Here is a 13,023-nt window from a genome sequence, read left to right as displayed (position 1 = left end):
TTCACAAAGGAATACTGCCTCTGACAAGTGGAGAAAAATCTACCCTTCAAAGCTAATTGTGGCATTAAAGTATGTATGAAAGAAAGAAAAATGGCATACAGCTATTAAAACTAGTTTTGTAATGCAGACACACTTTTTCATGGAAACAGTAACAACAGCCTCCTGGGTATGGGGGGCGGGGCCGGGGGTGTGTGTGGAATGAGCAAGAGGAGATTCTTCCAGATGAATGAACAAATGAATGAATGCTAAAAAAAAAAAGAAGTCCAAACTCAAAATTGTTTTAGGTGACTAATTAAGACCCCCTCTTAGAAAAGCTGTTGCTAGGTAAACAAAACTGTTTAAAACATGTTCATCATTAGTGTCCCCTGACAGAAGGATGAGGTGGCAGACTTGGTGACAGAAGGGAGAAGAAGAGCGGCATATGGCCCCCAGTTCTGTCCCCTGCTGACAAGCTGCCTCGCTGCAAGGCCCTTTTGCTCTGTATTCCGTGCACACAGCAGATTGCTATGCCCCAACTTTCCCATCTGTACCCCAGACTCGTGTCCCAACAGCGTGGCTGCCGTGCCAGGTTCCGCGCCGTAGGGGCGGGGGTGGGTTTAAGGGGGTGGGGGATGGAGGGCAGGAGCAAGGGCTTCCACGGGATCTGGGGGAGGACGGGAAAGGAGATTAACAACCAATCATCACCATGCTATCCATAATGTAGTCTCCACAGCATTACATGGTATATTTCCAGTGGGGATTAGCCCATCCATCACCGGCCTTTATTGGCCCCCTTTTTTGTTGTTGTATAAAGCCCAAACACGGTCGTAAAATTCTAAACTGCTTAATTGCTGTGCTGTAAAAATTTGCATATCAGAGGTATGTCATTCCATCATTAAAGCGCACTAGGTATTTGTTACAAGGTCCCAACAATCATGCCAGTGCAGCCCTGAAGAAAGGTCATTATTGGTATTATGCAAAATTCGCTGCCGAATTCAAATCAGCAGCAATTAGGGCTTTGGATACTGTTGGACTCATATTTTGATTCTCTCTGGTTCAAGGCTCACGGCATCCTGACCCCCTTCCTACATGATCAGAATGTTTAAGCAACGTTTTCTACCAGCTTGGGTTCTGGGTCCTTATAAACTTTTCACCTTCACCATCTTATATGCATTGGGGCAGTAAACTAATTTTTGCATCTTAGATCTTGTCTGTGATCAGAATATTTAAATTGCATCACCTAGGTTGCTTGCAGTGCCAAATTTCCTCCTCACCCTTAAAATGAAAGATGGATGAAGTGTTTGTAAAACTTGGGCAGGGAATATGCCAGGGTGGTCAGTAAGCTCGCAGGATCTCAAGGGAAATGAGAGATTCCACAATGGAGAAATGCCCTAGCAGTGGTGGCCCACCTCTGCAGGTCCCCACTGGGGGAGGAGGTGCCAGCGGGTGGTGGCAGCGGGAGGGTCAATGACACCCTGCTCTTTCCCAGAGCCTTTGATCCCTACAGAGCTTTCCCTCTGGGTGGAGGGGGATGATTTACAGAGCCCACTCGGCAGGACTCCCTTCACTTAAAAGCAGCCACTCCTGGTTTACCAGCGCCGGCACCCCTCCACCCAGGGTCAGAATGAAAACTAATGGGTAACTAATCCAACTGAAGTTACAGCAGAGACCCTGGAACCATCAGGCCTTCAGCTGGAATTCAGCCAGGACACTGGAACAAATGCTGCATTTATTCCCAGCCTGGCAACTTTCTGAAACCCATTGATCACACTGAATGTCTTAAGTCACCTGCACACAGATCAGCAGAAGCAAGGTCAGTGTGCAGACAGCATGGGGAGTGGTGATGGAGGGCTCTTCTTTGCCTCTATCTCCTAAGGAGTAAATCATCAACGATAAACAAACAAGTGATAAATACTCATACGGTGGTTACGTCTCGATTATAGGTGACTTTTACTTTCTTCTTTATACTTTTTTGATTTTCTTTCTCCCAAGATTTGTACAAGGTGCATGAATTAATTTTATAATAGGGGAAAAAGTTGTTTTTATAAAAGCTACAGAGGCATTAGTAGCATAGGCATTCCTCATCGAACTCCGGGTGGGCGTTAGTGTGGACTCAGAGAGCTTCCATAGCAGTCTTTTCTGGGGGCTCTTCCAGCTAGCAATAAGCACAACTCATTCCAGGCTATGTGTTTTGTTTTTTTGTTAATAAATTTATTTATTTTTGGCTGTGTTGGGTCTTCGTTTCTGTGCGAGGGCTTTCTCTAGTTGCGGTGAGCGGGGGCCACTCTTCATCGCCGTGCGCGGGCCTCTCACTATCGCGGCCTCTCTTGTTGCGGAGCACAGGCTCCAGACGCACAGGCTCAGTAGTTGTGGCTCACGGGCCTAGTTGCTCCGCGGCATGTGGGATCTTCCCAGACCAGGTCTCGAACCCGTGTACCCCTGCATTGGTAGGCAGATTCTTAACCACTGCACCACCAGGGAAGCCCTATGTGTTTTTTTTAAAGATACAGGCCACTGTGAGACTTTACATCATCTGTGAGAACTAAGCTTTTCACCAAGGATGGGTAGCAGGAGGAAGTGAGGACAGTTGGAGAAGACAGCTAAAGAATACATGTAATGTCAATGGATGAATGGATCAAGAAAATGTGATATATATATATATATATATATATATTCCATAATGCACATATAGTCCATTTTATATATGTATGTATATATTATCAGCCTTAAAAAAGAAAGAAATTCTGTCATTTGCAACAACATAGATGAACCTGGAGGGCATTATGCTAAGTGAAATAAGCCAGACAGAGAAAGAAAAGTACTGCCTGATCTCACTTATATGTGGAATCTAAAAAAAAAAAAAAGGAAAAGTGGAACTCATAGAAATAGAGTAGAAAGAAGTTGCCAGGGGCTGGGAGTTGAGGGAAATAGGGAGAAGTTGGCAAATGGGTACAAACTTTCAGTTTTAAGATGAATAAGGTCTGAGGACCTAATGTGTAACATGGTGACTCTAGTTGATAACACTGTATTGTATGATTGAAATTTGCTAAGAGAGTAGAACTTGAATGTTCTCACACACAAAGGTAAATGTGTGAGGTGATGGCTGTGTTAGTTAACATGATGGGGATGGGGAATTTTTTCACAATATATACATATATCAAAATCATCACATTATACACTTTAAATATCTTATAATTCTAGTATTCGATTATACCTCAGTGAAGCTGAAAAAAGAAAAAACTATAAAAAATACATATAATGAGGTATCTTGTCAAAGGCAATAACAGTGATAATAATAATAATAGTTAATACTTTATATAGGCGTAGTTCTAAGAAGTTTACATGTATTAAGTCACTTAACACTGGTAACAACCCTATGAAGTAGGTACTATTGTTATTCCCATTTTACAGATGAAGAAGCTGGTGCCCAGAGAGGCTAATTAACTTGCCCAAGCTCATACAACTAGAGGGACTAACATGGCAAATCCAAATCTCTAGTCCAGACCTCTTTTCTAATCCATATATCACTCAGCTTGTAGGTCAGCTCCAACTGGATATTCCAAGGGCATTTCATATTCAACATGTTCAAACTGAAATCATCATCGATCTCCATGTCTGTGCAATCCACTTTTTGCTCCCTATTCAGTGAACGACACTGACAGTTCTGTCACTTAGGCCACAAACCTCAGAGTCTTTCTTGGCTCTTCTTTCTCCTGCATCCATACGCTTGCCAATGGTATCCTCTTAACATCTTTTCCAAGTTCCCTGTGTCTGTCCCACTTTGACTGCCATAGAGTAAGTCCTCACCTCACAATCACTCAGATTATTGTATCTGTCACTTGTATTGTTTTGCCCATTTCCAGTCTTGACTCCTTCCAATCCTATTACCACAGTTTTCTAGAACATCCGTCTTTTCATATCACACTTTTACCTAAATTTTGACTGGCTTCCAAACTTCTTACAATAAAATAAAGTTTCTTACAGTTCTCTAGCTTCATTTCCTCTGTCACCATATGCCATAAAATTTCACACACTTTGCTTCTTTACAAGCTCTTTCTCTTGCCTGGAATGTACCATTGTCTTCTGGAAGAGTTCTATTTATTTTCCAAGATGCACCTCCACTCTTAGGCTTTCCCAGACACCACTCTTCTGACCCAAGGTGAATTAATATCCTTTCTCCAAGTTCCTGCCCTCTAATGTACATCTAATTCATGTCTGCTATTCCCTCTTCATACCGTGTACATCTAAATTACACTCAGGTTGGTATCCAAGGAGACAGAGCTGTATCAAATGTGTCAGAGAGCTAAGTTATGACCCAGGGGAATCAGTCCCAAGAGAAGGGAATCCTAATGGAGAAGCTTGTGAGCCCTGCAGAAAGAGAGGTCTACAGCATCCAGCCTACAATTCCCATGAAGTAGAGGATTTCCTAGGTAGTTGAGTCAAGATATTGTACATTGGACAAACCTACAAAAAGAAGATTGTGGAAAACTAAAGGGAGATAGAACAGACCAGGGTTGTGAAGCAACGCATGGCTACTCCTACCATGGGGATAAGTAATGGTCTCTGTATTATAAAGTTGTAGTACAGATTAAATGAGATAATGCATGTAAAGTGCTTTGCATGGGCCTGGCACGAAGTCAGTGGCTCCCTAAATATTGGTTAGTATTAATAAATGTAATATTGATGCTGGGCAGGAGTGCTACTTCGTTTCTCCTATGTGTGTACATTACAAAAAAGACTTGTGTTTGAGTCTAAAGTGGACCTAAAGGTCTGAACAAAATTTCAAGTGACTTTCTGAATCACATTTACATTTGACCATAACTCATAAATCGACCTGGTAGATAAACCCAGCCAAATATCTAGGCCAAGCTATATAACAAAATGATCAGGGCTCAGATAAATTAGATATTTTTGACATCTCTGCAATGTCAGAGTTAGAAGTGACCAAACTTTATTTAACTGCATGATGAATCATTAACTCTCCAGGCATTTGAGACATAAATTTTGATCACAAACAAGATGCTCATTTTAGGGATTTTATTTATGCATTCTTTCATTCTTGGCAAAATTCTGTATATTAGACCATGGGTTGGCAAAATTTTTCTATAAAGGGCCAGATAGTAAATGTTTTAGGCTTTGTGGACCAATGTGTTCTCTGTTACAACCATTCAATGGTGCCACTGAAGAGATAAAACAGTCAACAGACAAGAGTAGATAACTGGGCACGGCTGTGTTCCAATTGACTTTATTTATAAAAACAGGTGGTAGACCAAATTTGGCCCATTTGCCAACCTCTGTACTAAATACAAAGCCCTTGACTTCGTGGAACTTATAGCCCGTAGAGGAGGCAGGCATCGTGTGAACCAGAAGATACTAGGTGTTATGTCAGAAGTATGTATATCATAGAAGAGGTACTTCAACAGACCATCTTGTAAAATGGGAGGATTGATATGGTCTAGAAGAGATCCCTGAAACTCACAACTCATCTTTTTGGGTGGAGGGATTCAATCACTCACCATCGATCAGAATCACCAGAATTGTTTTACTTTATGGCAGTAGTGTTAAACCTGAAGGGTGTTAGACTGAAAATTTTGCTTTATTTTAAATACAATAATGCTTGACCATGTTTCTGGAATGTTGGTATCTCTTCAGGAGATTTGTACCACAATCTATATTCATTATGCTGTCATTATCTCAATAATTTCTTTTCATGTTAAGGCATTTTTTTTTTTTTACCAAAAGGATTGCTTATTAAATTAAGATGAAATGGCAATTAATCTAGAGTGTTATCAAAGACAGGAACATGCATTTGTCTGAATCTCTGTTTATAAACATCAGTGGCCTGTTAATGTACTAATATTTAGGAGGGCAACATGATAAAAAGCTTCCCTGCCTCTGTTAGCTCATTTTGTGTTAACATATTCCTGTCACCAGTTAGGCAATTAACAGAGACTAAAGGAACACTAATTGTAGGCTTCTCTGCCAGTGTGCTGGGTCAGCTTTATTCCTAGGAGCTCGCCTAATGAATTTGTAATAATTGTAAGTGATGAAAGTGGGCGATCTTCTTTGAAAAACAAACATGGTGATATTGCTACGGAGATTGAGATTAGAGAAAAGTCCTTTTCTATGTGACACTGTTGTAAAGCAAGCACTTTGGGGAGATGCAGGGACAGGTCAACGAAATTTTCAGACAGAGCAATGCTGAGAATGCAAGAGGGTTCTTAGTGTCAAATTCTTCCCAGATGATGATTGTGGAGAAAACAGCTGCAACACAGCTCACCATTTGATGAATTTATACGGAAATTGCTGCCTTCCAATCATATACAGTGAAGTTCCTATGAGTTGGTTAAATTACATGCTAGTCTTGGCCCTTCCCATCCATGTTCAGGAGGGTCTTCTGTACTTTCTTTGCTTATTTTGTATTGTTTGCCCCATTTCAATGAGTGAATATTTTTGATAATATTCACTTTTACTAAAAGCAAACTGGAATGGAGCCCATGACGTAAAATGTGGGAGAACAGAGTTGAGGATGTTCCTGAGACCTTTGGTGCAGACAAGACATCAGAAAGAACTTAGAGCAAGTGTCAGGAAGAATGAGTAGCTGGGACATGATAACAGCACCAAGGTGCAGAAAAAAGTTCTGCAACTGTCCTATTAACATACCAGATTTGATTTGACTCCATTATATTTTATCAAAAAGTTTAGAAAGCTCACAGCATAAAACATCATCATAATTGTAATCATATATTTGGAGATTTAACGTGCACACCATAATGTACCATTAGTTACACAAATAACTAATAATTTGCTAATGACAATATTATGTTAAGTCAGTTTAGGGGCAATTAAAGTGAGTGATATTTACATATGCCTAATGAATCACAGTCGATGGCAGATTAAGAGATTCTAATGAATATTCATCCAGACATTCGCAACCAGCTTCACAGTTTATAAACTGAATTATGGTTGATTTGCCCTTTTAAAAATGAATATGTGAGTATCTTCTGCATGGTGAGAATGAACAATTGGGCCTGACTGTAAAATTTTTTTAAAGCAATGTACTGGTCAGAACACAAAACATTTTTATGCACTCTCATACCCTCGGCTTCACTGTTCTTTTTTATATCGCAGATCAGTGTTGATGAACTATCTCCATTTTCATTCTAATCCATGACATGAAATATAGAAATTGTTTACTGTAAGATTAAATGGAAATCAAGTTTTATGCAGCCCCACTGAGGAAATAATTACAGGTAGTTTTTGCCATTGAAACAGTGAATACAAACTCTCTTTTCATTCTCTAGCCATCCCCATGCAACTCAGAAGGCTGCTTTTGTAGCTATACGTTGTCATGATAAAATTGGGGTTGATTTACTATCCTTTCAACTTGGTCATTTTAAAAAGTAATAAAACAAACAAACAAAAACACTTTACTTTGGTCCTGTGAATACAGGTTAAGACCAAACAAGGTTATGGTTTGAGCATTTAATTTCTCCTAAAAATTATAACACTTTCTGCTTTGACTAGCTGTTCCTTGTAAATATTGTTAGTCTTGTCTCTGTTGCAAAGATGAAGGCCAAACTCTTTGTCTTTCTCAAGATCCCGCAATAGGTTCCTGAGAGACCAAATATCTACAGCTCCCATTTCTTTTTTACCTTAAATTAAACAAAATTGTCTCCCTGCTGTTTCAGATTATAAAGATATTAATTATTGCTGGCATTTTTTCCTACATAGGAAGTTAGAGACTAGAACTAGAGCATCTTGGTCCACGGGAGTGTAGTAAGACAGTTGAACAAGCATGTGCTTGATGTCTGGCCCTTATAAGATGTCAAACTTGTATAAATAGAACTAGTGAGAGAAACCTCCAAAAACAAACAAGTGTTTTAAAGGCATGGGGGTAAACTTTGAAGGGTGACTGGAGCCTCTTGTTCCTAATGGACCAGAGGTCAAGGTGAGTGGGTTTCCAGGCTCAGCAGTTCTTTTTTACTATTATTATTTTTAAATTTCATTTATTTTGGCTACACCGGGTCTTAGTTGCGGCATGCATGCGGGATCTAGTTCCCTGACCAGGGATCGAACCGAACCCAGGCCCCCTGCATTGGGACCACAGAGTCTTCCCCACTGGATCACCAGGGAAGTCCCGCAGCAGTTCTTTTAGGCTGGGAATAGTACAGATAATATAAAAATGGCCTCCATCTATTCTCCCTATGCAAATGAAGTTCCCATAAGTGAAGAGTGATCATTTCACTCTCTTATTCAAAAACTTAGCAAAGACGTCAATTCTCCCCACATCAATCTACAGATTTAAAGGGATCGCAATCAAATTCTCAGCTGGATCTTTTGAAGGTATAAACGAGTCAATACTGAAATTGATATGGAAAGACACAGAAACCAGAATAGCTCAAACAATTCTGAAAACAGAAGAATAAAACTGAAGGGCTCACACTACCTCATTTCAAGACATACTCTAAGGCCACAGTAAACAACACATTGTGTATTGGCAAAAGGACAGTTATGTAGATTAATGGAACAGAATAGTGAATTTAGAAATAGATCTACCACGTAAATATGACCAATTGATTTTTGACAAAGATACAGAGGAAATTCAAGGAAGAATACTATAGTAACAAATGATGTTGGAACAACTGGACACCCATAGGCAAAAACAACCACAACCACAATCAAAAAACTTGGATCTAATCCTCACGTTTTAAACAACAGTTAACTCAAAATGGATCAGAGACTTAAATGTAAAACGTGAAACTATAAAACTACTTAAAAAAAGATATAGGTAAAAATCTTCATGACCTAGGCTTAGGGAAAGAGTTTGACAAGATTCAGAGCATGCTACCCTAAAATACGGCACCTTGGCATATTGAATATTTTAAGCTGAAGGAATTTGAGAGAAAGCAGGTGCAGGAAGGATTCTCTGACTTCCTCCTTCTCCTCTGAGGTAGATCGTAAGACACTCATGTCGAACATCTTCTACCTGGAAGAAAGGAGCATTCTTATCTCTGAAGACAGAGGGACACCAAGGGGAACCTAAACAAACTTGCTAGGTTTCCCCCAGTTTACTCCCCTTAGCTCATACCTTTTCGTGTCATCACGTTTTTCCACGATTTTTCAGTCTTCATCAAACCTAGCATACACATGCTCAGGTTTAACTGTTTCTTCAGGTGTTCATTTCCTTCTGAAGAATCCGATGTTACATTAAACTTATATTAAATACATTTGTATACTTTTTTCTTGTTAATCTATTTTTTTTTGTCAGTTCAGTTTACAGACCCCACCAGGAGAAGCTGGGAAAGTAGTAAGAAAAAGAATTCTTTCCTCCCCTGTAAGTTCTTAAACACAAAACCAAAAAAACAGGATCCATAAAATTAAAAATTGATAAATTTGATCACAATTAAACATTTTGGTTTTGTGAAAGACACAGAAAAGAGAAGTAACAAACTGGGGGAAAATATTTGCAAATCATATATCTAACAAAGGACTTCTTACCAGAATATGTAAAGAATGCTCAAAATTTAACAGTAAAAAAACAAACAACCAGCTAAAAAAAAAAATAACCAAAAAGACTTAAAGAGACACTTCACCGAAGAGGGTATACAGAAGCAAATAAGCACATGAAAAAAAAATTCAACCTCAATTGCTAGTGGTAAAAGCAAATTAAAACCACAATATGGGACAAAGCTATTTTATGGCTAAAATAAAAAAACACTAGAAATACCAAATACTGGCAAGGATGCAGAACAACTGGAATTGTCACACATTTCTGGTGGAAATGCAAAATGGAAATCAGTTTGGCAGTTTCTTATAAAGTTAAACATACGCTTACCATATGACCTAGAAATACCATTCCAGGGGTATTTATCCTAAAGAAATAAAAACTTATGCTTACACAAAAGTCTGTACACAAATGTTTATAGCAGATCTACCCATAAATATCAAAAACTGGAAACAAACAAAATGTCTTAATTTAACGGATGAGTAAATTAACAATGGAATACTACTCAGCAAGGAATAAACTATTAATACAAATAACGGCTTAGAAGAATCTCAAAAGCATTAAGCTGAGTGAAAGAAGGCAGTCTCAAAAGGTTACATACAGTATGATTCCATTTATATGACCTTCTCAAAAGGACTAACCTGAGTGAGGGAGAACACACCAGTGGTTGCCAGAGGTTAGGGAAGGGAGAAAGGTGTGACCGCAAAGGGAGAGCACAGAGGAGATTTCTGGAGTGATGACATTGTCTTGTTTCCTGATGATGGTGGTAGATAAAAGTGTTAAAATTCATAGATCTGTACACACACAAAGCAATCTATTTTATTGTATGTTAATTTAAAAAATAAAATGAAAACTTTTAGTGGAGTTCTATTTCCTACTCTATCAAATCTAAACTCTCTCTGCCTATGTGTGAGCCCCTCCATCATCTGCTTCCCCTCTTTGTCATGTTTCTAGGTCTGTTTCCTATCTGTCCCCTGAGGCAGCTCAGCTGTGCCCCTACCCCCCATCCATCTTCCCTCCTTTTATGAACAAACATTATTGATCCTCTATAAAAGGCCAGCTACAGTGCTAGCCTTGGGGGTGCAAGAGCTTCTGGGCTATAATAGCCCCTCCTCTTCTCTCCTCTTCACCCTTCCCTTCCTCCCTCCTCTTCTTTTTATTCAAATCAAGTCCCACCCCTTTTGCCACGTCAGCTCCAGGCATTCCTGCAACCACCAGACTCAAGTTCTCTGTCATCCGTCTGCACCAGTAAACTAATTGCACCACAGCTGTTTCTGGTTTTGTTGCACTCTTCCAGTTAGATTTAGTTCTCTGAAAATAGGAACTTTTTGTTTGTTTGCTTTTTCAGTCAGACCTCAGATGATCAAACAGCTCTTAACATAAGAGTAAGTGCCCTATAAATAGCTCACTATTTAAAACATGCATTGGGAGATACGTTCGTTAGATTACTCCTTTCTGCCAGTGGACGCTGCCGAGTAAGCACCGTTGATGTCTCCCCCCTCCACTGCCGTCATGTCTAAGTCAGAGTCTCCCAAAGAGCCTGAACAGCTGCGGAAGCTCCTCCTCAGATATGTGATCTTTGAAACAACCAATGAGAGTCTGAGGAGCCATTCTGAGCAAATGGGGAACGCTCACAGACTGTGTGGTAATGAGGGATCCAAACACCAAGCGCTCCAGAGGCTTCGGGTTTGTCACATACGCCACTGCGGAGGAGGTGGATGCGGCCATTGATGCAGGGCCACACGAGGTGGATGGGAGAGTTGTGGAAGCAAAGAGGGCCGTCTCAAGAGAAGATTCTCGAAGACCTGGTGCCCACTTCACTGTGAAAAAGATTTTTGTTGGTGGCATTAAAGAAGACACTGAAGAACATCACCTAAGAGATTATTTTGAACAGCATGGGAAAATTGAAGTGATTGAAATCATGACGGACCGAGGCAGTGGCAAAAAGAGAGGCTTTGCTTTTGTAACATTTGATGGCCATGACTCATTAAACAAGATTGTCATTCAGAAATACCGCACTGTGAAGGGCCACAACTGTGAAGTAAGGAAAGCCCTATCTAAGCAAGAGATGGCTAGTGCTTCATCCAGCCAAAGACCTGGAAGTCGTTCTGGAAACTTTGGTGGTGGTCGTGGAGGTGGTTTTGGTGGGAATGACAGCTTTGTTTGTGGAGGAAACTTCAGTGGTCGTGGTGGCTTTGGTGGCAGCTGCGGTGGTGGGGGATATGGTGGCAGTGGGGATGGCTATAATGGATTTGGTAATGATGCAAGCCATTTTGGAGGTAGTGGAAGCTACAATGATTTTGGCAATTACAACAATCAATCTTCAAATTTTGGACTCATGAAAGGATGAAACTTTGGAGACAGAAGTGCTGGCCCCTGTGGTGGTGGAAGCCAATACTTTGCCAAACCACGAAACCAAGGTGGCTGTGGCGGTTCCAGCAGCAGCAGGAGCTCTGGCAGGGGCAGGAGGTTTTAATTACTGCCAGGAAACAAAGCTTAGCAGGAGAGGAGAGCCAGAGAAGTGACGGGGAAGCTACAGGTTACAACAGATTTGTGAACTCAGCCAAGCACAGTGGTGGCAGGGCCTAGCTGCTACAAAGAAGACATGTTTTAGACGATACGCATGTGTATGGGCAAAAAAACTCGAGGACTGTGTTTGTGACTAATTGTATAACAGGTTATTTTAGTTTCTGTTCTATGGAAAGCGTAAAGCATTCCAACAAAGGGTTTTAATGTAGGTTTTTTTTTTTTTGCACCTATGCTGTTGATGGCTAAATGTAATAGTCTGATCATGAAGCTGAATAAATGTGTCTTTTTAAATAAATAAATAAGTAAGTAGGGCTTCCCTGGTGGCGCAGTGGTTGAGAGTCTGCCTGCCAATGCAGGGGACACGGGTTCGAGCCCTGGTCTGGGAGGATCCCACATGCCGCGGAGCGACTAGACCCGTGAGCCACGGTTGCTGAGCCTGCGCGTCTGGAGCCTGTGCTCCGCAACAAGAGAGGCCATGATGATGGGAGGCCCGCGCACCGCGATGAGGAGTGGCCCCCACTTGCCGCAACTGGAGAGGGCCCTCGCACAGAAACGAAGACCCAACACAGCCATAAATAAATAAATAAATAAATAAATAAATAAATAAAAATAATAAGTAAGTAAGTAAGTAAATAAATAAATAAATAAATAAATAAATAAAACATGCATTGGCATTGAAGTGAATGAGTAAGCATTAACCCTAGGAAAATATGAACACAGTTCTGAATTAGAAGGAGGTCTAAATTTCCCTTATTTCCACTTCCTCTTCCACTGCTTCTCTTGACATTGTTATAAACTCTGTCTTTCCTGACTCTTCTCAGCAAGAACTATATTGCTTTATTCAGCTTCACTTCACACCCTTTAATCTTTTCCTGACCTTTTTCCTTCAGGAACCTGAACATTTTCTCTCTTTTATTCTCTAACTTTCAGACTACTTATATTCTTAATTTAATTCTCCACTTTCCTAAGACTTTCTCAGTACTAGATGGTTTATACCTTACAAATGC

At 40.3% G+C, this 13,023-nt stretch overlaps 1 pseudogene across 1 annotated transcript; it reads left to right on the top strand.

Moving 5' to 3' along the window:
• The first annotated feature begins 647 nt into the window (after window positions 1–647).
• LOC309634856 (heterogeneous nuclear ribonucleoprotein A1 pseudogene) lies at window positions 648–12,316 on the top strand (annotated as a pseudogene). The gene has a single exon. The product of its transcript is annotated as a heterogeneous nuclear ribonucleoprotein A1 pseudogene (transcript).
• The last annotated feature ends 707 nt before the right edge of the window (window positions 12,317–13,023 follow it).

The sequence above is a fragment of the Balaenoptera borealis genome, assembly GCF_965194805.1.
Source record: "Balaenoptera borealis genome assembly, chromosome: 9".
Classification (NCBI taxonomy): Eukaryota; Metazoa; Chordata; class Mammalia; order Artiodactyla; family Balaenopteridae; genus Balaenoptera; species Balaenoptera borealis.
Note: the sequence above shows the minus strand (reverse complement) of the source record. Positions and strands in the feature narration are given on the sequence as shown.